Source organism: Bos mutus, chromosome 11, assembly GCF_027580195.1.
Source record: "Bos mutus isolate GX-2022 chromosome 11, NWIPB_WYAK_1.1, whole genome shotgun sequence".
Lineage (NCBI taxonomy): Eukaryota > Metazoa > Chordata > Mammalia > Artiodactyla > Bovidae > Bos > Bos mutus.
Genome location: NC_091627.1, coordinates 79,156,530 through 79,179,040, shown reverse-complemented (window position 1 = coordinate 79,179,040; position 22,511 = coordinate 79,156,530). Strand labels below are relative to the sequence as shown.

At 45.9% G+C, this 22,511-nt stretch overlaps 1 non-coding gene across 1 annotated transcript; it reads right to left on the bottom strand.

The window, feature by feature from the left end:
- Positions 1-1,151: 1,151 nt before the first annotated feature.
- TRNAC-GCA (transfer RNA cysteine (anticodon GCA)) lies at positions 1,152-1,223 on the bottom strand. The gene has a single exon. It is a non-coding gene; the product is annotated as a tRNA-Cys (tRNA).
- Positions 1,224-22,511: the final 21,288 nt, after the last annotated feature.

Below are 22,511 nucleotides of genomic sequence, written 5' to 3'. Positions count from 1 at the left end.
CCTAAGGCCCAGCAATTCCTAGGTAGAGGCCCAAGATTGCATTTGCTCAGCAATTGATGTATAAGAATATAGCTTTACATATTTCCCATGTTTATAAATAGAAATATTATATAAAGTTATATAGATATATATAACATTATTCATTATAGCACTAATGTGGACACAACCCAAATTGCAGTCTGTTTATGCAATGGAATATCATATAGCAATGAAAAAGATGAAACTCTTGTGATCCACAAAGTGGATAAATCTCACAGGCATAACGTACAGTGAAAGAAGCCAGACACCAAAGAGTACACACCATGTGATTCCATTTACATGAAGGAAAAGCACAGGCAAAACACATCTATGGAGCTAGAGGTTGGGATAGAATTTACTTTTGCAGGGGGTATTGATTGAGAGGGGGCACAAGGGCACCTTCTGTGGTGCTGAATTATAAATATTATTGACTTTCTGAAAAGTGATTTGGAAATGCAGTCAAGTAAAAGCAGCTGGCTATGCTGTGGATTCAGTCCCTCTGACTGTGGTTTTATGTTACAAGAAGATTTCACTGGGCCAGATGAGCATGAAGAGAGTACAGAGGCCAGCGACAGACTGGCACAAGATTTTTACAGTAGCTACATCTGACAAAAGGCTTGTATACAGTTAAAAATGTACAGAAGATGCAGTCTAGGGAAAAAAATAACTGAATGGCCAAGAAGTATAAGGAAAGGTTATTCTTCAGGGAAATTCAAATTAAAACCACAATTTGATACTAATATACATCCACCCAAATGACTGAAATTAAAAAGACTGGAGACAACCAAGACGGATGGTATCTTGAGCAATAGAAGTCTCCTACACTGCTGATGGGAGTGCAAAATGGGATAGCCACTTTGCAAACTGGCTGTATCTACTAAAGCTTAATGTGCCCAGCAAGTTAGGGCTCTGTGTGGCTAGTTTAGGAGCCAAGTTAAATAAGAACAGGGGAAGCACCAGGGATTTTGGCTAATGAAGTCCACCAGGCTTAGAAAAGTGAACTGAAGTGAAGTTGCTCAGTCGTGACCGACTCTTTGCGACCCTGTGGACTGTAGCCCACCAGGCTCCTCTGTCCATGGGATTCTCCAAGCAAGAATACTGGCGTGGGTTGCCATTTCCTTCTCCAGGGGATCTTCCCAGCCCAGGGATCGAACCTGGGTCTCCTGCATTGCAGGCAGATGCTTTATCCTCTGAGCCACCAGGGAAGATCCCATACCAAATGTCTGGGTTTTCCTTTGATTCTAGCAAAGTTCATTATGCAAAACCCCAGCATTGTATAGGTTTAAATAAAGGGGAAGAGGAATTGTCCAAGCTTAGTTCAGAATAGTAATGGAGGTGACAGGTTGGGTCTGCTAGGACAAATGGCTAAACCAGTCAGAAAACCTGGAGAGAGCCATAGAAAACTTTGAAGTGAGTGGGCAAGTCAGGATGGCTACAGGGTTCTCTCCAAGGGTGCCAAGTGAAAAGACCAAGAAAGCCACTCACCTCTTCCCACTGCTGTCCAGGAGATGGCCCTCTCCCTTCTTAGAACTCTTGCCACCGATGGCTGGCATGGACCACACACACAAGTGTCCTAAGCAGAGGTGTTTCTGCAGCCCTTCTGTATTTGATGAGCCAGGGTTGCAGGAACTGAAATGAGAGATCACATTCACTGTGAAAATCCAACTTGGAGGGAAGGACAAAGGGGATGGAGGAGGGATGTGGGGGAAGGGGAGCAAAATGACCAAAGAAGCAAGAAAGGCCAGAACCAACGGAAGCCTGAGGCCCAGTCTTCCGGCTATCCTCATGTGAATCCATCCATCAGCACACACTTCTGGTCACACATCAATGCTTCCCATGAAAATTGGTGCCGGGATGGATGGGCTCCAGGGTGACTCATAACAAACAGCAAATGGCAGAAGGATGGCTGGGGATTTGACATCTGTTCTTTGGCCCGTCATTAAAACTCCTTTCCCCTAAACATTGAGGATGGTAGTTATAAGTACCAGCCTTTGCATGTCACTGTCAGAGTATTTTTTCCTAGCCTGAGAATTTTTCTCAGGAGATGTAACCAATGAAACAGCCACCCCAAACTTCCCAGGTCACATGTCCAAGTTCCAAGTTATGATTATCTTAGGGCAGCTAAATCCTTGAACAAAATATAAAGTGGAAGATCTAGCCCTCTGGCAAATGAAATAGTTTTTTTTTTTTTAAGTAGTATTTTCAACCTTATTCACATTTATTCTGTTCATCTGGCTCTGAGATTTGGGAGGCTAACTTTTTTTCAACCTCATGTTCATTGTTGTCACCATCTACTGACATGTATTTGGTGCCTACTATGTGTAAATGCTGCATTTCTCATAGAAGAGATTTTTTTTTTTCATAAAAGTTATCAGTAGAATGGCATGAGGTTACTAAATCCAAGGAAGGAATTCAAATCGCTCAGTCGTGTCCAACTCTTTGCAACCCCATGGCCTACACAGTCCATGGAATTCTCCAGGCCAGAATACTGGAGTGGGTAGCCTTTCCCTTCTCCAGGGAATCTTCCTAACCCAGGGATCGAACCCAGGTCTCCCTCATTGCAGGTGGATTCTTTACCAGCTGAGCTACCAGGGAAGCCCAAGAACAGTGGAGTGGGTAGCCTCTCCTTTCAGCAGATCTTCCCTACCCAGGAATTGAACCAGGGTCTCCTGCACTGCAGGCGGATTCTTTACCAGCTGACAAGCCCTGATATTAAATTTGCATTCTTCCCATTCTTCTGTCCATAGGGATTTCACAGGCAAGAATAGTGGAATGGGTTGCCATTTCCTTCTCCAGGGGCTCTACCTGACACAGGGATTGAACCCACGACTCCTGCTTGGCAGGCAGATTCTTTACCTCTGAGCCATGGAGCCTGGTGACTAAATCCTAAGATACCATTTATTAATTCACTCCTTCATTCATCCATTCAAAGAAGCTTTATTGAGCCTCTACCGTGTGCCAGGCACCAAGTAGATGCTGATGACACCAGTGAGAGCCTCAGGATAGAAATAGCCTCTGCCTGCCCCCTGGATGTTTATAGTCCAGCGAAGGAGAAAGATTTTCATTTTTAAAAACCATGCCTTTCTGCACACTTCACCCTTTCCCTAACCCTCAACTACCTGAAATAGATAGTTGTTGATCTTAGGATAATCAGGAATACACAGTGGGAAATACACTTGCTTTTGAGAGGGCTACAGACTGGGGGAGAAATAAGCAAATTGGCCCAGGGGACCGATGGTCACATCGTACACTGTACAGGGTTGGGTTGGATGGAGGGCAGCTGTGGTATCCTTCAAACTCAGAGATGTGATCTGGCAGGAAGGCCCACAGGTGTGTTGTTATTGTCCTTATTTGGCTGTGTGAACCCTATGAGGTCAAGAATCCCCAACACTGAGTGCAGAGATTAGGTGGAAAGTGAGACGAGAGGTGAGGCCTCAGGACAGGCGGACCCTGACTGAGATCAAAGGGAACGTCGATCTAGGTCTGTCTCACCTTGACTCTGAGTAGATCTCCACTGACAAACAAGAATGGTGAGATTTTGGCTAGTACTGCTCCCCACCCAGGAAAGAGGAAAGATGATGGATTACATGCTGCCATCCAGTTTATGAGGTTTCCCTCATAGCTCAGCTGTTAGATAATCTGCCTACAATGCAGGAGACCAGGGTTCAATCCCTGGGTTGGACACAACTGAGCGACTAACACACATCTGGTTTACCAAGCTCCTTCACATATGTGGGTGGGTGCACTTATTTCTGTTAACAGCCTGTAGAACTGGGAAGGCTGGCCCTGTCACAGGTGAGACAAGGAAGACTTTCTGTAGGTAAAACACTCTGCCCTGAACCACACGATCAATCTGTGGAAGAGCAGGGATTTGAACCCATTCCCTCTGACTGTTATTCCTTCCACAGGCATACATATTATTTGACCTTGCAGAGTTGAGAGCATGGATGAACCTCCCCTCCTCCACCCCATAAAAGGAGCCCAGAACCTCCCAAGGTGAAGGTCTGCTCCTGAGCTTGGCAAGTAGCATTGAAGATTATGCCAAGAAGGAATCTTGCATTTGCTGGACACTTCTTGGGAGGGCCTTGTCTCCCTGTATGCTGAAGAGAAACAAATGTCAGCCATAGGTTCTTAGCCTCCAACATTAAGTCCACTCTGCGAGTCTCTTCCATGGACACATTGAGAAAGAGACATTCCTGCTGGCCTAACCTGGCCAGCTCCATGCAGGTGGGAGACACACAGCTGTCCCCATCATATGATTCTAGAGCCGTGCTCAGTGCACTTCCTGGAAAGGGCTGGGTAGTATATGTTTTAGGCTTTGCGGGCCACTTGGAAACTACTTAGACTGCTCCTGCAGCACCCAAGGACAATGTGTGAATGAACAGGTATGCTCCAGGAGAACTTTTGGACTCTGAAAGGTGAACGTTATAGAATGTTCCCATGTCACAAAATATGCTCTTCAATAATTTTTTTTGCAACCATTTAAAAAGGTACACACCATTCTTAGCTCGTGAACCACATAAACTGGCTGGTGGGCATTGAAGGGCTGTAACTTGCCAAGCCCTGTTCCAGAGGATCGAAGAGGCTTGTCAGTCATAACCATTGCCCCCACATGAACTGCATATCCCATCATCGGTACTTTGTTTCTTCGGGGGTTAAACTATACCTCTACAGATTCTTCTTTTTAGAGGCAGGTATCCTGAGAGGAGGAGCATATTAAATTCCTAACAACTTCATTTAACCAATTAATAAGATGAGTTAGGATGTCAGTACCATGAAGGCAAGGAGTTTTTCATCTGTTTTGTTCATTGCTCAGTTCATTAAGAGCTTATGACAATGAACTCAGTTTTAGAGATGCTCTGAACAAATTCTGGTTGAGTGGATGAATAAACTTTCTCCTCTGATCTGAAAGACCACCAGAAGGGGCAGCTGGGAGTGCACAGTGAGGGCAAGAGGTGCCAGGGGAGATGGGTAGAAGTGGTGAAGATAAAGCTTAAAAGAATGATGTTCCTGGGCCCCCGGTCTGGGAGATGCTCAAGTCTGCTGATGCTCCAGGAAGCCTGTGGGCTTGGAAGAGGTGGGGCACGGGGTGCTCCAGAGCCCACAGAGCCTGGGAAGGGTGTCAGGAAAGTACCAGTGGCTACACTGGTGCCGCCTGGAGAAGTGGCACTGAGGCCTGATGGCTCACAAACCATTTCAATGGAGTGGTGTGGTCCCTGCCAAGGAAAACGTAAGAACCTGACAGATCTGGCAATTCCCTGGAATATTAAAGTCAAAAGGGCCTTTTGGTAGATGGGGTGCATCTGGACAGACGAGATGTTAAAACCCACTTCTGCTGTAGGGATGAGCCAAGAAAAGGGAAGGCTGAAAGAGGGGAGACAGTGAAGACCCTCCCCCAGCAGCCATACATTTTCCTGGGTCACACACATCATTAAATGCTGTAAGAATAAATTAATGTGATGGCTGTATGAGTGTTACTAAAAATAACCAGGATTCGTCACTGCAACTACAGTGAAAACTATTTACTGGATGGAAAAGGTCTTGGAGATGAGCTGTACCAGTAAAGGGGCTTGATTTCTCACCCTGAGAAATCTCTCCATGTGCAGAGATGAACCATCAGCCGTCCCCTGGCTGCCCTCTTAACTGATCCATATCTCTTGCTTATGGCCTCTTACATCTGATGTGGTGACTTCCAAACTTGGTAAATCTGGACCAAATTAGCCACTTTATCTCTGGTTAGATGAGTCAAGCTGGGGCTGTGTGAGACCTTCCAGATGTTGGTACAGGGAGTAGGGTTCCCTAACACCTGGGCTGGGAGCCCCAGGATGGGGAGGCACCAGTAGGACAAACTCAGTTCCCCATTGGAGGCCAGGGTCTGTACCTGCAACAGGGAAGGTCAATACTTGGGGCCAACATGAGAATCACAAAACATTAAGGTGGGCTCATGATGAGTTGTGTAGACACAGGCTGCATTTGTGCATACTCAGTTGCTCAGTTGTATCCAATTCTTTTGACCCCATGGACTGAAACCCACCAGGCTCTTCTGTCCATGGGATTTCCCAGGCAAGAAATACTGGAGTGGGTTGCTATTTCCTTTCTCTAGGGGATCTTCCTGACCCAGGGATCGAACCTGCATCTCTTGCATCCCCTGCATTGGCAGGTGGGTTCTTTCACCACTGCACCACCTGGGAAGCCCACAGGCTGCAGGTCTCTTCCTTAATGCACCCACGGTGGCATAGCATAGGAAGTAAGAGTTCAGCAGACCTAGATCGTATTCTCAGCCTTCATCTCACTTAACTTTCTGACTTGGGGTAAGTTACTTTACCTTATAGTAGCTTGCTTTCAGCAGCTGTAAAGTGAGTAATATCTACCTCATTGACTGGTGTGAGGGTTGATTGAAATGACATGTGGGATGCTACCAGGACAGTGCCTGACATGTAGGTGATGTGTGGTACACAGCATTTTCTGTTGTTATTTTTTAATTGCTGTTTGATGAGACCATTTTCATTTGCTGTTATTCAGCAAGGTTTCCCCTCCCCATTGCCTCCAGCCTCTATCAAGAGAAAGGAACCTTTCCATGTCTCCCAATATGTCACCACCTGCTTCTTCAACTTGCCTGCCCAAGTCTCCCAGTGGAAAGGAAGGCAGGCAGGTTTCCAGCTGGGTATGGCTCAAAGTGGCCCTCCACTTTTGTGAAGTTCCTTTCACGTCTCAGCTTTGACTTAAACATTTTGGCCAATTTTATATTTTACTTCATGAAATGTTTTCGTAGACTGTCTTATACATTTGTTCCCACATTATCTCGAAGTAACGCCGAGGCTCCGAGAAGACAAGCGATCAACCTTGAACACACGGAGAATCTCAAGCCAACATGATTTCTGCCTCTGAGCATGTTAGCAGATCAAGAGAGGGAGGCCCAGGTCAGACCATCAGGGATGGCTTCATGAAGAGGCTTTCATGGAGACTGGAGCTGGCCAAGCAAGACTTGGACATGAGGAAAGAGGGAAGAAGGTAAATGAGCAAGGTCTGGAGAATACAAATGAAACTCTCAAAGAACCACAAAGAAACTTTGTTCCCGAAACTGGGGACCGGGGTTCTTTCTTAAATGAAAGTCACTAATCTTTGTGTCTCGTTCCAGTAAAACCTGACCCCACAGGAGCCAGATCAGCCGTCCCAAGGCCATCAGTCACCTTCAGCAGCCACGCGGTCTCTTCTCACTCTCCTCCCTCGCTCCCTACACATTTGCCATCTGGACGGGAGGCCCCGTGCAATCATGGCTGGCGCCAGGCTTTGCTCACATGCCTCCCTCAGGACTTACGGTCATTAAGAAAGTTCTCATAATGAGCACTTTGGCCTCAAAGCACCCAGCCTTCCCTGCCCCTCTCACAGCCAGCCTGCGGGTTCCGCCCTCCCCCGTCCCAGGCCGGCACCTTCTCATGGTGGGAATCGTCCTGGATTCCCTCCCTCTCTCCCCTCCTTTCTCTGGAAAGCTTCCTTCCTGGAAGTGTTAACAAGGGCTGAAGGCCAAGGGGAGGGTGAATCATGAAGCTCAATCAGTTCTGCTACATAAAGCATGAGCTGCCCCAGCACGCCGACCTAACTTGCTTTTTATCATCAGAACACTCCCATTTTTCTCCTCCAATGCCAGCCAGTTTCCTCCAGGTTCAAGCAGAGGCATCATGGAAGCAGATCAAGGTACAGTCAATTGGATTGAACAGTGCCCCCTCCCACTGGCACATTCGGCACCTTGGAAGAAGGTCCAAAGAAGGCTGATACAGGATGGTGCCCCTTGGAGCTCACCAGGTCCTAAGAATTATTTCATGAAGTTTGTTCTGCATCTTGAAATGACAGTTTGTGCCCCTGGGGCCTGGCTGTAAGGAAGATGAGGTGAGTGGACCTCTTTTTCCTCCTCCAAAGCAGGTAGCTGGGTTTCTACAGATGGGCTCTGCCACTTTACTTGTTGAGTATATCACAGGTATCAGTGAATAACTGGATGAAAGATTCGTTGGTTTCCAGCCATCATGTTTAGACATCTAGTCCTTTCCACACAGAAACCAATGTGGGGAACATCGGCATAGGAGGACTCTTTAATTTGAGGAGACAGAGGTTGCTGTGAGGCAGCACACAGTGGTGTAAGGGACTCGGCAGAAAGAGGAAATATGGAGAACAAGCTTAGGTTTTTTAATACAGATATGATTCCAACCCCGCTCCTCAGCTGTAAAACGGGCATGATGCTGCCTAAGTAACTGGTATGCGTGCGTGCTAAGTTTCTTCCATCGTGTCTGACTCTTTACGACCCTATGGACTGTAGCTCACCAGACTCCTCTGTCCATGGGATTTTCCAGGCAAGAATACTGCAGGGGGTTGCCATGCCCTCCTCCAGGGGATCTTTACAATCCAGGGATCAAACCAGCATCTCATGTCTCCTGCATTGGCAGGCAGGTTCTTTACCACCAGTGCCGCCTGGGAAGCCCCAAGTAACCAGTAGGCTGTGAAACAATTTAGCCAAAATGGACACTTGGCAAAGGGTTTAATACATCATACATTCCAACCATGATCATTTACTTATTCTTTGGTCATCAAATTCAAGATGGTAAGGTGGATCCTTTGGAAGAGAAAGATGTGCACACTTTAGACAGTGGAAGTCAGCTTCTGAAATTCCTTCTTTCTAGGTGTGGCTCCGATGGAAAATACAGAGAGTGCACTGGAGAACTGGGACATATCATGAACACTGGATGCTCTGCCTTTCGAGGCTATGAAGCAGCCTCCTGATGGTCCCCACAGCAAACCATGCCTGGGTGTTTCAGCAGTCATGAGATTTTAGGTCAGACAGAACCTGGGTCCTGTTACCGGGAGGTCTTTCTTGGGCTCTGACTTTGTCTTCCTCTGGCCTGCTAATGTGACAGTGCCCAAGCTTAAAGTCAACAGGTGGCCAAGAGTGGCTTCAAAAGTCTCCTTACAGCTTTGGGAGGGGACTTGGAGATGCCTAAAAGATAGAAAGCAGAGCAGACCCCATAGAGTCACTGCACTTTGTCAGTTAGTCATGACAGATGGCACCAAAGTGCCTTGTGTCCCCTCCTCTGGACTTGTCCCCTGCTTGTGGCCTTCTGACCCTGGACAGCAAGCCTCAGCTCTTCCAATGCTTTCTCCACTTTGGTCAAGGCCAGATGCTTCCCTGACAGAGGCAGAATCCTCCTTCCACATGGGGGTGATGACCTGGCCACAGCTCCAACAGGGTTTGTGTTCCCAGACTGAACTGGATAGAATTTGTTCAGTATCTGTTTAGCTTAGACAACCCCACTGAACATCAGGAACAAGTCAGAAGACCAGTGATGTTTCTGCAAAACAGGTTTTGCCTGTTTGTTTTTGTTTTACTGTTTCAACAAGAGGAAAAAAACTACAGAATTTTGTAGATCAAACCTTGTTTTTTGTGAAGTTTCCTTTATTTAGATCATACCTTTTTTCCCAGGAAGCTAGTAAATAAACAGAACGTGTCCCAGAGGTAGGTGTGGAGGATCAACCACATAAAAAGCTGCAGTGGTCTGCTTGGATCACACCGCACAGGTGAGCCAAGGGGAAGGACAGGCTGCACTGAATTTAGTTTTCCAGACCTCTGGTTTAAAATTCTCTCTGGCAGTGGTATGCATTTTTGACTTAACATTTTTCCAAATTTGCTCTTCAGACTGCAGCCCGAAACAAGGCTATACCGGTCCTGGAGGTGAAGCTCACCCATGTCAACCAAAAAGCTTGAAGTTCTACCCCACTCCTGCCTGCCTCCAATTTCCAAGTTATCTCACTCTTACGTCACCTCCATCCTTAGCCTCACTCTCAGCTCATGAATGTCTGTCATTTGTTCCTTCCTCGAGAGGCTGCCAGTACTCTCACCCCCACCCTTGCCTTTGTCTCCGGCCCATCACGCCTCCTTCTTGCTGCTTTCCAAGGTCAATCCCTCCACCCCTTTCTGCTTCCCCCAATCATGCTCTATAAGTGTCCCCTCTCTGATATCTTTTCAATCTCTCCCTCCTTACTAATTCCCCATTAAATATTGTTCAAGTGCCTGTCACCCTCCAAAAGAGCTTTCCTTTCACACCATCACCGTGAAATCTCTTTTCCTCCACTCTTGCTGCCTCTGCTTCCTACCGCCCTTTTACTTAAGACTGTCCTCCCAGAGGTAACTAATGCTTGTCTTCTTTATTGCTGAACCCAACCAGCTCAGCATCTCCCTTTCTGGGGCCTCCTTGAAGCATCAGAAAAGTGTTCCAGCTCCTCTGAAAACTCTCCTCCCTTTTCCTCTTGGCTCAACTCCTACTCCCCCTGCTGTCCCCTCTGGTCTGTTGCATTGGCTCCTCTCAGTGTGGAAGTTCCTCTCCTATTTAGGTCCATCTCTCCCTCTGCTGTCCCTTGGATATTGTCTCATGAAAGACACTGCCAAGAATTCCAACTCCGCATATCCAGTTGGAACATATGCTTCCCCCCTCCTCCCCAAATCACTTCTCTCAGAGTTCCCTGTCACTGTCATGGCCATGAACATCTTTCCAGGCACCCTGAAAACAGCAAACTACTTGCTGGTGCCTCCCTTGTTTCCACCATGTCTCATTGGTTGACCTCTGCCCAGTCCCAAGCACCCATTCCTCTCTCCAGGAACATTCCTAGTGCCTTGCAGCCCTCCTCCCCTCTGACCTGGGCTATGGAAATAGCCTCTGGTCCCATTTCTGACACATCTTCATTTGGATTTCTCTGGTGGCTCAGACGGTGAAGCAACTGCCTATAATTTGGGAGACCCGGGTTCAATCCCTGGGTCTGGAAGATCCCCTGGAGAAAGAAATGGCAACCCACTCCAGAACTCTTGCCTGGAAAATCCCATGGACAGAGGAGCCTGGTAGGCTATAGTCCATGGGGCCCAAAAAGTTGGACATGACTGAATGACTTCACTTTCACTTTCTGGTCCCCTTGCCTCCACTGTCTTCCCTGCTCAGCCTGCTCTCTTTTAGGGCTCACAAGGTCTATAACCAACACACAGTGGGGCCATATCACCACTGCCTCACCCACTCACCCCTGCAAGGCTCCAGCATATTTAAGAGTGCCTGTGGTTTGCAAAATAAAGCATGGCTTCTGTAGCCTGCTGATCAGGGCTCTCAATATGGCCATGGCCCCAGCTCAACTTCAATTCCCCACACCACCAACACTCCCCTCCACACATCCCACAGACACTTAGCTTATTTTCCTTTCATTTGAGACCACCTGTCATTCTCTAGATACAACTTTTACTTTCATACCTCCATGTTATGCATTTAATCTTTCATGCTTATGCTGGTTCCTTGCCCTGGACTATCATTCTCTCCTTTTGAAGTCCTACCCACCTTTTCAGCCTAGTCACCTCCATGAGGCTTTCTCTTCTTCCTCTTGGCATAGCTCACTGCTTCCTCCCCTGAAGTCATGTAGTGTTTTGTTTTGTATTTCCATTACAGCACTTGGCAGGCCTAGCAACATAGCTAAGACATGGTGAGAACTTAATCTTTGCTGAATGAACAAGTGAAGGCATGAGTCAAGTGTCCCACTGTTGTGCGGGGAAACAAGTATAATCACTTGAGTGATAGATGACAGCGCTCTCACAGTATTTATACCTTGGGTTCACCAGAATCTCAGCTCGGACTCAGTCAAGGCCCAAGGGAGCAGCCCTCCAGCTTCCCTTCCTCACTGTGTCTCCATTCTTCCATCTGGGGCATGGGCCTCTCCTCTGCCCCTTTACCCTGGGTTACCTTAAATCTCTTTAGTCACTAAGTCATATCCGACGCTTTGTGATCCATGAACTGCAGCATGCCAGACTTCCCTGTCCTTCACCATCGCCCTGAGTTTGCTCAAACTCATGTCCATTGAGTCTGATGCCATCCAACCATCTCACCTCTGTTGCCACCTTCTCCTCTTGCCCTCGATCTTTCCCAGCATCAGGGTCTTTTCCAGTGAGTTGGTTCTTTGCATCGTGTGGCCAAAGTATTAGAGATTCAGCTTCAGCATCAGTCCTCCCAAAGAATATTCAGGGTTGATTTCCTTTAGGATTGACTCGTTTGATCTCCTTGCTGTCCAAGGGACTCTCAAGAGTCTTCTCCAGCACCACAGTTTGAAAGCATCAGTTCTTCAGCACTCAGCCTTCTTAAGTCTGCTGCTGCTGCTGCTAAGTCACTTCAGTCGTGTCTGACTCTGTGCAACCCCATAGACAGCAGCCCATCAGGCTCTTCTGTCCCTGGGATTCTCCAGGCCAGAATACTGGAGTGGGTTGCCATTTCCTTCTCTAATGCATGAAAGTGAAAAGTGAAAGTGAAGTTGCTCAGTTGTGCCCGACTCTTAGCGACCCCATGGACTTCAGCCTACCAGGCTCCTCCGTCCATGGGATTTTCCAGGCAAGAGTACTGGAGTGGGGTGCCATTGCCTTCTCCGAATAGCAGTTGTTTAATCAAGGGACTTTAATAGAACTGCTATACGACCCAGCAATCCCACTGCTGGGCATACACACCGAGGAAACCAGAATTGAAAGAGACACGTGTACCCCAATGTTCATCGCAGCACTGTTTATAATAGCCAGGACATGGAAGCAACCTAGATGTCCATCAGCAGACGAATGGATAAGAAAGCTGTGGTACATATACATAATGGAGTATTACTCAGACATTAAAAAGAATACATTTGAATCAGTTCTAATGAGGTGGATGAAACTGGAGCCTATTATACAGGGTGAAGTAAGCCAGAAAGAAAAGCACCAATACAGTATAATAACACATATATATAGAATTTAGAAAGATGGTAACGATAACCCTGTGTATGAGAGACAGCAAAAGAGACAGAGATGTATAGAACAGTCTTTTGGACTCTGTGGGAGAGGGCAAGGGTGGGATGATTTGGGAGAATGCCATTGAAACATGTATAATATCATATGTGAAACAAATTGCCAGTCCAGGTTCGATGCGTGATACAGGATGCTTGGGGCTGGTGCACTGGGATGACCCAGAGGGATGGGATGGGGAGGGAGGTGAAAGGGAGGTTCAGGAGGGGAAACACATGTACACCTGTGGCGGATTCATGTTGATGTATGGCAAAGCCAATACAATATTGTAAAGTAATTAGCCTCCAATTAAAATAAATAAATTTATATTTAAAAAAATCAAGGGACTGTTTACTTCTTCACAGGGCCACCATGAAAGTGTCTTCTGGCTATGACATCAGTCACCCCACTTTTTTGCCCTCACTCCTTCCAAGAGTTCCCCTCCTGCTCCTCAGATTCGGGTAAACTTGGGTGCTTTTTCTTTCACCCTCGCAGGATGGGCTTTGCCTTGCCCATCACTGACATTGTAGTGGAGATCTGAGTCCCTATGTTTCCCTCCCTCCAAAACCTCTATAGTCAAGCCTCTTCTGTGAAAGGTTCACCCCCTTTAAACGTGCGAATTGGCACATTTGGAAAAGGGCAGGGGAGTTCTGAGACGCTGAGATCCGTCCTCCTGCTCCTGAAATCTTTAAGCAGCCATCTCCTCTATTTCCCACCTCAGTAAACTCAGGGAGGCAGGGACCACACTGATGTCCTGAACACAGATGTCCTAGTACGTGGCCAGAGGAAGCCAGGCTGGGGTAGGACAGCTTGTAATTCTGGCCAGCCCCAAAGGTGAGTCAGCCTCCCTACAGGCAGTCCCTGGCTCCTCTCGCCCAGTCTGGAGGGAAGATGCCGAACTGCACACCTTGTGGGCAGCCGCTGAGCCAAAGACACTGCCTCTCCCACCCCCACCCCCGCATCTGCGCATGCTCCACATGGCGGTGGGCCTCATACATCCTTACTGGCATTGGATGAAGGGGCCTGGGAGGCTCCAGGGCAGCCACTGCGCTGGGAAGCCATCCCTCTAGTGGTCAGATGAGACCCAGGCCATCCAGGGAAGAGGCAAGGCAGCGCCTCACTCAGGTCGTGAGTCCACGCCTGTCCCTGCCCGGAACTGACTGTGCTGAAGCCTTCTGTCCCCATGCAGCGGGTGGAAATGGAGCTAGCCAAGGCCACCACTGCCGCCCGGTTTCCCTGCAAGAGCCAAGGTTGGAAGGCCGCCTCCTTTGCCGTGGCTTGAAGTGGTTTGCACTGACTGAGTCCAGAGATGTAATAACCGTTCTCTATTTTCTATGAGAAGATTTATTCAAAAATAAATTTAGCTAAGGGGAAAAAGTTAAAAAAAAAAAAAAAAGGAAAACAGAGGGACAGATTTTCTTGTTGACCGGCTGCCAGGGATTGAAACGTTGAGGCAGCCAGTCCCTTCGGAGGAGACAGCTGTAACATTTCACGGTGTAAAGTCAGCGAATTTCCACCGGCCTGCCTGCCAGAGACCGCAAAATGGTTTCAAACAACGGCTCGCTTCATGATATTTGTGTGTGTGTGTGTGTGTGTGTGCGCGCGTGTGTATGTGAGTGCGCATGTGTTTGAGAAAAAGGCGAGGGTGGGAGCAGGGGTGGGCAGAGAAGGAGCGAAAAAGTGTCCTCCCGCAGCCGGCCGAGTGGGCAGGGGCGCGGGAGCCGATTAATGAAAATGTTTCGCTGGCACGAGGGGTTTGATTGCCCCACTGCAAAATTGCTTGCAGATTTGAAAACAGCATGTTTCATTTCAAACTCATTCTCTTGCCATACATTAGCACTTGTCAATGTAACCATTAAGCACAGGCAGTGCAGAAATTTAATTACAAAACCATTTATTTTATTGAAAGAAAAATAAACCCAAGCTACCTCAAATGCATTAGGTAGGTTCAAAACATGTTCAGCTGATAACACCCAAGGGTAGGGAGGCTGCTGCAGGAATAAATGCGTCTTTCATGTGCGGTGGGGACTCGATATTAGAAACAGCTGCCTATAGGTCGCTCTTTATTTAAGTTCAATTATGAATTAAAAAACAACTGATTTAATGAAGGGACTTTTTATATCTGAAGTTACTCAGCTGTGGTATGCATTCTTCTCTTCCCATTTTTGCCTCCCCTTTCGGGCGTTTGAATTAAAAATGTTAATTAGGCGAACAAGACTTTTATTGAATGGGGTCTCCCTCCTTCCCGCTCCCCACCCCACCCCACCCCCCACATCTCAGGCTTGTCTTTTGTCCTCCTAATGGTGGAGGAACGCGCGCGGTCTGTGGTGTTAAAGGAAGTCACAAAAATGTGCCAAACACATCAAAAAGTCTCCAGTCTGTGTCTTATTTATGTCTTCTTCCCCTCTCCCCCATGTGCGTCTTCTGGGCGGTTGGAAAGCCGGCAGCGTAAGGCTCTCTGGTGAAATAATAGATTTGGGTCAAGCCGTAGGCTGATGTCATGCTGGAGACGGCTTCTCTTAGCACTAATGAGCTGCCAATAACGCGCCTGTTTTACTATTCTGCTGGAAAGGGGAAAAACGAGTTATAACCTTAGCGGTTTGGACTGATTTGTCAATTTAAAGTGCTTTTTTTTTCTCCCCCTGTCTGAGATATCTACCCACAATTTCTTACAGACATCTCCTGCAGTCCACTCAAAGGAGGAATCTGGAACGCAAAGGTTTTTTTTTTTTTTTAACTTTCTCTAGTGAGAATGTGAATCTAAAATTTCAGGGAGGCATCATTTGTCTGGCAGGAAGTGGGAAGCAGGATGTAGATCCCACAGAGGGGCTCTGGGACTGAAATTTCAGTTTGAGCTCTTGGAACCAAACTTACCCACAGTAGCGGACCTGTGACACTGAGATAGCAAAGGGTTTACATGTGTCATTGTTTTGCAGGGTGAGATCTAAGGAGGACATCATGGCCCTTTTCAGAAGGGCCTCCACGCCTCCTTTGCCTCTTGCACAACCGCTGTGACACTCTCTGGGCAGGGGTGGAGGGTGGGGGAATGGGCTGTGATTGTCCAAACTGTGCAGAAACCTGCCAGGACAAAACCTGAGCAGCTACACTGTCCTGGGGTCTTGGAAATTGGCTCGATGGGCAATATCTCGGTCTCAGGCTGAGACTAGCATGGTCTGCTCTGCTCCTGACATGCGCTCTCCATGCCAAAGACCCAGGGAGCCTGAGGCAAGAAAAACATTCAGAAATAGAGAAACTCACCACTTTTACCAATAGATTTAGATATTCACTTGTTTGGGAGGGAAGAAAAGGATACAGGATAAGGAAGCTGGGAGGGGCAGGTGTTTGTGTCCTATTTTGCTATTCTAAGAGAATTGGAATCTAACTTGAAGCCTGTAAATCAAGGAAGCCCCAGAATAGAGTGGACCTCCATCCTGTTATCACATGTGCACCCAGCAGAGAAAACAGCAAAACACTACAAACATTCACTGGTGGGGTCAAGAAGGTGAAGGCCCATTCTGACCCAGCCAAGGAGACGCCGGTATTCCACGACTGTGTGTAAGAAAGAACAGGAGGAAAAGGGGGATGATGGGAAGAGAGGGCTGATTGGCTAATGCATTGTTACTGAAAGAACTGCCATTAGGAATACGTGCTTTATGAACATTTCATTTATGAACATTTCATTTCACTCAGTAAAAGCTCATGCCAACACCACATTCTTCTGCTTATGTCTCTCCCTCTTCAGTGCTTGGGATGGATGGAGGTGTTTCAGCTGGCTTTCAGCTCTTGTTAAAGGTGCAATTTCTAATTAAGTGATGTTTCCTGGCCTGGGCTGCAGGCAGGAGAGTTCCAAAACTATCCTAGCTTTAGAAACAGCGATGGTTTTAAAAATGAAAGCAACTCAGTGGATTAGTCAAGAATGATTTCTTTTATTCTTGTTGTCTTTGGGAGTAAGAAGTAAATTCCTAGGAAACAGAAGAGGTTTCCTCTCCTAGGTGTTGACTTGGCAAAGCTGATGGAGCAAACAATTTCTTCAAAACCATCCTGTAGCTTAGAAGCAAGAATTATGGAAAGTTAAATGAGTTTGCCTTCACAGTAGCCTTCTGAGCAGTGTAAATGGATAAAGAAAATATACATATGCAGATGACACCACCCTTATGGCAGAAAGTGAAGAGGAACTAAAAAGCCTCTTGATGAAAGTGAAAGTGGAGAGTGAAAAAGTTGGCTTAAAGCTCAACATTCAGAAAACGAAGATCATGGCATCCAGTCCCATCACTTCATGGGAAATAGATGGGGAAACAGTGGAAACAGTGTCAGACTTTATTTTTCTGGGCTCCAAAATCACTACAGATGGTGACTGCAGCCATGAAATTAAAAGATAATTACTCCTTGGAAGGAAAGTTATGACCAACCTAGATAGCATATTCAAAAGCAGAGACATTACTTTGCCAACAAAGGTTCGTCTAGTCAAGGCTATGGTTTCTCCTGTGGTCATGTATGGATGTGAGAGTTGGACTGTGAAGAAGGCTGAGCACCGAAGAATTGATGCTTTTGAACTGTGGTGTTGGAGAAGACTCTTGAGAGTCCCTTGGACTGCAAGGAGATCCAACCAGTCCATTCTGAAGGAGATCAGCCCTGGGATTTCTTTGGAAGGAATGATGCTAAAGCTGAAACTCCAGTACTTTGGCCACCTCATGTGAAGAGTTAACTCATTAGAAAAGACTGATGCTGGGAGGCATTGAGGGCAGGAGGAGAAGGGGACGACAGAGGATGAGATGGCTGGATGGCATCACTGACTCAATGGACGTGAGTCTCAGTGAACTCTGGGAGTTGGTGATGGACAGGGAGGCCTGGTGTGCTGCGATTCATGGGGTCACAAAGAGTCAGACACGACTGAGCGACTGATCTGATCTGATACTATATAACAGAATATTTATTATATTATAATACATAATATATTAAAATATAATTATTATACATTATATAAATAAAATATATAACATTATATTATTATGTATATGGTAGAAGAAAAATTTAAAAATTTACAATTATAGCAGTTACTAAAAGAGTGCTTAGAGGGAGTTTTATGGCTTTAAATGCTTATATCAGAAAAGAAAAATGATCTAAAATCAGTGACTTAAGATTCCAGTCGAACCCAAAGTAAACCAAAGTCCAAATCCATGGATATGGAACCCAAGGATATGGTGAGCCAAATATACTAGGCCATTTTACTATAAGGGACTTGAGCATCAATGAATTTTGGTATCTGAGGGTGTCCTGCAACTAATACTCTGTGGATACCAAGGGAGGACTGTAGAACAAACAATAAAGATGAGAGCAGAAATGAATGTGGTAAGAATCAGACACACAATAAAAATAATTAATAACCCCCAAATTTGTTTCTTTCTAAAGAACAAAAAAAAATTTGGTATTTTATTAGACTACTCAGGAAAAAGAGAGCACAAATTATCAATAAAAATGAAAAGGGATTATCAAGACAAATCTTACTGACATGAAAATAATAAAAAGAGAATATGAGTGAAATTCACTCAGTCGTGTCCGACTCTTACCCAGGTCTCCCACATTGAAGGTGGATTCTTTACCATCTGAGCCAGAAGGGAAGCCCAAAAGAGAATATGGGAATGTTTGTTATAAAGGACTTTATATCAATAATTTATACAAAATAGATGAAATAGAAAAATTCTTTAAAACTATAAATCTCTAACATTTACACTACATGAAACAAAATCTAAATAATCGGCACAGGTGATTTCACTGGTAATTTCTATCAAACATTCAAAGAAGAAAAAACATCAAACTTACACAAACTCAGAAAATAGAGAAGAATGGGGTACACTTCTCAACTTGTTTCATGATGCCTGCAAAATATTAATACTAAAACCTGTCAAATACATATATAAAGGGGCTAATATCCCTTATGGACTAGATGTAAAAATTCTTAATGAAATCTTAGCAGATTAAACCCAACAACACCTAAAAAAGAATAATATATGACCATGAGGGTTTTGGGCTTTCCTGATAGCTCAGTTGGTAAAGAATCTGCCTGCAATGCAGGAGACACTGATTCCTAGGTTGGAAAGATCCACTGGAGAAGGGATAGGCTATCCACTCCAATATTCTTGAGTTTCCCTTGTGGCTCAGCTGGTAAAGAATCTGCCTGCAATGCAGGAGACCTGAGTTCAATCCCTAGGTTGGGATGATCCTCTGGAGAAGGGAAAGGCTACCACTCCAGTATTTTGGTTGGAGAATTCCATGGACTATATGGTCCAGGGGGTTGCAAAGAGTTGGACATGACTGAGCGACTTTCACTTTCATGAGGGTTTATCCTATGAAGGCAAAGTTGATTTAATATTCAAAAATTAATCAGTATAATTTACCACATTAACAGAGGAGAAAAATCATATGACCTCTTTGATACATGCACAGAAAGCAGTTGACAAAATTTAGCATGCATTTATTATAAAAATTCTCATCAATCTAGGAGAAGAAAGGAAGTTCTTCAGTATGATCAAGGGTATAAAGATGAAATACTGAACACTTTCCCAGTAAGTCTGAGAACAAGGCAAGGATGTCCACTTTCATGACTTCTGTTCAACATCATACTGGTAGTATTAGCCATTGTAAGAAGCCAAGAAAAAGAAGTAAAATGTTTAAAGATCAGAAAGCAAGAAAAAGCTGCTTCTATTTGTAGATGATGTGATTTCTTAGGTAGGAAGTTATAAAGAATCTACAAAACTATTATTAGAACTATAAATGAATTTAACAATGTTGCATGTTATAAAGTTAATATGAAAAAATTAATTTTATTTTTATATACTTACAGCAATTAGAAAATGAAATAGAAAAAAATTAATTTACAAGAGTGACCAAAATGCTTAGAAATAAATTTAACAAAAGATATGCAAGGCCTATACACTGAAAACTATAGAATATTTCTGAGAAAATTAAAACATAAATATATGGAGAAATATATTTTGTTCATGAATTAGAAGAATCCATTCCTTGTTATAAAAAAGTCAGTTCTGGAACAAGATGGTGGAGGAGTAAGTGGACATGGAGTACATCTCTCTCCACGGATACATTAGGAATACACCTTCAGACACAGAAATGCATGCAGAACACCAGATGAGAGAGGACAGGAGTACCTGACCAGTGGAAAAGAATATATAGAACCACACAAAACTTGGTAGGACAAAGGAACTAGGGGGAAAAACAGGAGTGTTAGTAGGCCTGGACCTGTCCTCAGTGGGTAGGGGAACTGAAACAGGAGTCTGATCTCCCCACCCCCATCAGGGCAATTGTCTGAGTCAGAGGAGAAACATTTAAGGCTGAGAGTGAAACAGCTGATCTGTGGCAGCCTAAATGGAATGAGAATCAGTTAGTCCTTGCTACAGGCATACATACCCCAGATAGGGACACAGGTTCCCTGGAAGGTGCAGTTTCTGGGAGCTGGAGTTTAGGAATTGTGGAGCAATCCCAGAGTGAAGGCTGCTATTGATTGAGGAGAGTCAGATCGAAAGGATGTGAGGGAGGGGATTGTAGTGGAAAACGCCTGTGGAGAAAAGCTGGGCAGCCACAGAGGCAAGGCGATACCGCTGAGTCACATGTAGGGGTGGAGCCATCACCATAGCCTCTGTCACCCCACATGCCATCAGCAGCAGCTGAACAACAGAGAGGCTGGTCATCAAATGCCTGCCACTGAACTACAGAATCGGAATCCACCCAGGGTGCCCCTTTAAGTGCCTGATGCGCAGATCTACAGAGTAGGAGCCCAGACGACGGGCAGGCGGGTGGGGGGGCGGGCTGTATGTGCCCGATGTGCCAAACAACAGAGAAGGACCCCAGGCAAGGGAACCCTCTAAGTGCCTGAATGGGCGGAGCTATGGAGAAAGACTGCCAAAGACGCCTTCTGATTACCAGCTACAAGAGGCTCAAAAAAACCTCTGATAGAGCCATAACTTCTATGGTGGAGGCAGTCCATGTCCCTGCACATTTGGCACCGCCAGGGTCCCTGCAAGCCAAGCAACTGCACCACCTTCACACTCAACTCTTACTGGGGCAGAGCTGCCACAGGCAAAGACAAGTCTTGCATCTATGTGCACAGGGTCACTTCGGTCATGTCTGACTCTTTGTGACCCAGTAGACTGTGGCTTGCCAGGCTTCTCTGTCAGGGGGGTTCTCCAGTCATGAATACTGGAGCATATTGGCCATTACTGGTTGCCCTACCCTTCTAGAGCTCTATATTTCATGCTGCCCTAGCCGCCAACTCCCCTGAGTACCTGGTGCTGCCAGAATCCCTGCAACCCAACCAGCTGCACCACCTCCACACTTGGCCCTCACAGGGGCCAAGCCAGGTCCTCCAGGGTAGACTCAGGAGCAATCCCAGTGGACAACCCACATGCAAAGGTGGAAATAAAACCACAATTGAAACCCAGGGGCAGTGTGGCTTAGGAAGAAGACCCAAAACCTTCCCACCAGCTGTACAAGCTGCAGATTAAATCCAGGCAGACTCTGTGTCTACGGAATATATAAAAGGACATTGGGACCTCCCACAAAAGAAAACCACTAGTTCTGATAGCTGTGGACATTGGAGGCAAGAACACATAGAAGTAGGACCAGATTAGAATATGAGCTGCCCCCATAACAGGTCCAGAGACCAGCACAGTGTGGAGAGCATCCTAGGGAGAGGTCAAGCCCTGAGCCTTTGGAGTGGGAACACTGACTCCAAGACCCTAGACTACCAGAGAACTAACCCTCAGATCAGATCAGTCTCTCAGTCATGTCCAACTCTTTGCGACCCCATGAATCGCAGCACACCAGGCCTCCCTGTCCATCACCAACTCCCTGAGTTCACTCAGACTCACGTCCATCGAGTCAGTGATGCCATCCAGCCATCTCATCCTCTGTCGTTCCCTTCTCCTTTTGCCCCCAATCCCTCCCAGCATCACAGTCTTTTCCAATGAGTCAACTCTTCGCATGAGGTGGCCAAAGTACTGGAGTTTCAGCTTTAGCATCATTCCTTCCAAAGAAATCCCAGGGCTGATCTCCTTCAGAATGGACTGGTTGGATCTCCTTGCAGTCCAAGGGACTCTCAAGAGTCTTCTCCAACATCACAGTTCAAAAGCATCAATTCTTCGGCGCTCAGCCTTCTTCACAGTAACCCTAGGGAGTATCAAATAGTGAGAACTCACACAAAGAAAACCACCTGAATACAAGACCCAGCATCACCCAACCACCAGTAGCAGCCTGTGCAGGACGCCTCATCTAAACAATAAGGAAAATAAAAATACAAACCCAGTCATCACCAGACAAGATTACCGCATCACTCAGCCTTGCTCATCAGAGGAAAAACAAACAAAAAACTCAGCACAAATCTCACCCTATACGAAGCTTACACAAATCACTGGACCAATCTTAGGAGGACAGAAACCAAAAGGAAGAAAAAATTCAACCTTGAAGCCTGGGAAAAGGAGACCTCAAACACAATAAGTTAAAAAAAAATAATAATGAAAAGGCAGAGAAATACTACAGAAGTGAAGGAACAAATTAGAAACACAGAAGTCCAAATAAATGAAGAGAAAATAGGCACACTACCTGAAAAAGAATTCAGAATAATGATAGTAAAGATGATCAAAAACCTTGAAAACAAAATGGAGAA